The sequence below is a fragment of the Plasmopara halstedii genome, assembly GCF_900000015.1.
Source record: "Plasmopara halstedii genome assembly, contig: Scaffold_1594, whole genome shotgun sequence".
Lineage (NCBI taxonomy): Eukaryota > Oomycota > Peronosporomycetes > Peronosporales > Peronosporaceae > Plasmopara > Plasmopara halstedii.
The window spans coordinates 458,681-459,969 of NW_020188505.1; positions in this window are offsets into that span (position 1 = coordinate 458,681).

Here is a 1,289-nt window from a genome sequence, read left to right on the forward strand (position 1 = left end):
CAGTAATTACAATCTTAACCCAAGGCTAATTAACTCTTCCGTTTGCCGCTTAATTCTAAATGCATAGATTTTCCTAAATATGTATAGTAAAATCTAAATACATGTATAGCTACTGGCTATACGCACCGTATTCTTGTTTGGGTGTGGTCACACCGTGCCCATCTGGTGTGACACACACTCCTGTTACCAGGGTATGTGTAACCCCATTACACTCTTCCCCATTAAGATTGAGAACATTTACAGTTTCAATCGATTATTGCCTCAGCGAGGCTTGCGTGTCCGCTATACACTGCGTTGGAACGAAACGACTTCCGTGCGCAATGAGCCCTGTGTCAATGACATCAATGTCTCCAAGTACCGCTGGTTCCGACAGCGCTCACGGGCAGAGCCCAGCTTCATCTCCCGCACACGGTACCATGTTGGACCGTGTCTCCGCGGCATCGAGGGATGTAAATCCAAGGCTCAATGAGCCCGAGCGTCGCGCTCCGCGCACGCTAACGGTGACGACTGACCTCGTTAGGGATGTGGAAGTGGTCGACTACGAGTCTGACACTCCTTTTTCCGGATGGAATGGCGAGGAAGGCGAGCCGCACCAGCGGCGTGAGACGAGCCCTGCTCGCGCCTTGCGGATCCCTTGTCCGTTCTTGACTTCTCGTCACCTGAGGATCGTGGTGTAATCACTAATGACCTCGATGAGGCGCAGAAGCGGCAGCTGGAAGCTGCTCAAAAGGCGGCTCTGATGCGCGCCCATCCACGGTCGGTCATTGACCCTCGTGTGGAATATGGAAACGAAGGAGGTGGTAACTCGATCGTTACGCCTCCACATCATCGAGCCCCCGGTCATTACGGAAGATGAGCTTGCCGAACGGAAAGCTCTTCGAGCTCGTTTCTTGGTTCCACAAGAATTTCCGTTGGAAGCTTATCGCACTCGTCTGCGTGCTCAACGATGTGGCTCTCGTGTACCCGCAATGAGAACGATACCTGCAGTGCTCGCCCCTGGCAAAAGAACTACAGATGACGAAGCGCTCTTTGAGCGATGGGTGCAACAACACCGGAGCCTTTCCTCACTGTGTGCCTTACAGTTGATCCACAAAGAAGTGGACGTGCGTGTGGGGTGACACCTCCAATTTGAGTTTCCAAACTCAAAGCACGCCGTCGACTCTCTTCGAATTGTCGCCCTGCGACGTATGGGTCAACCCCTAACGCTGCGGCGAGCCCTGTGTCTGTGACTGCAAGAGCTCAGGGCCACCGCTTGAGCTCAGCTCATGACCCTTCTACTTCCCTGGCTA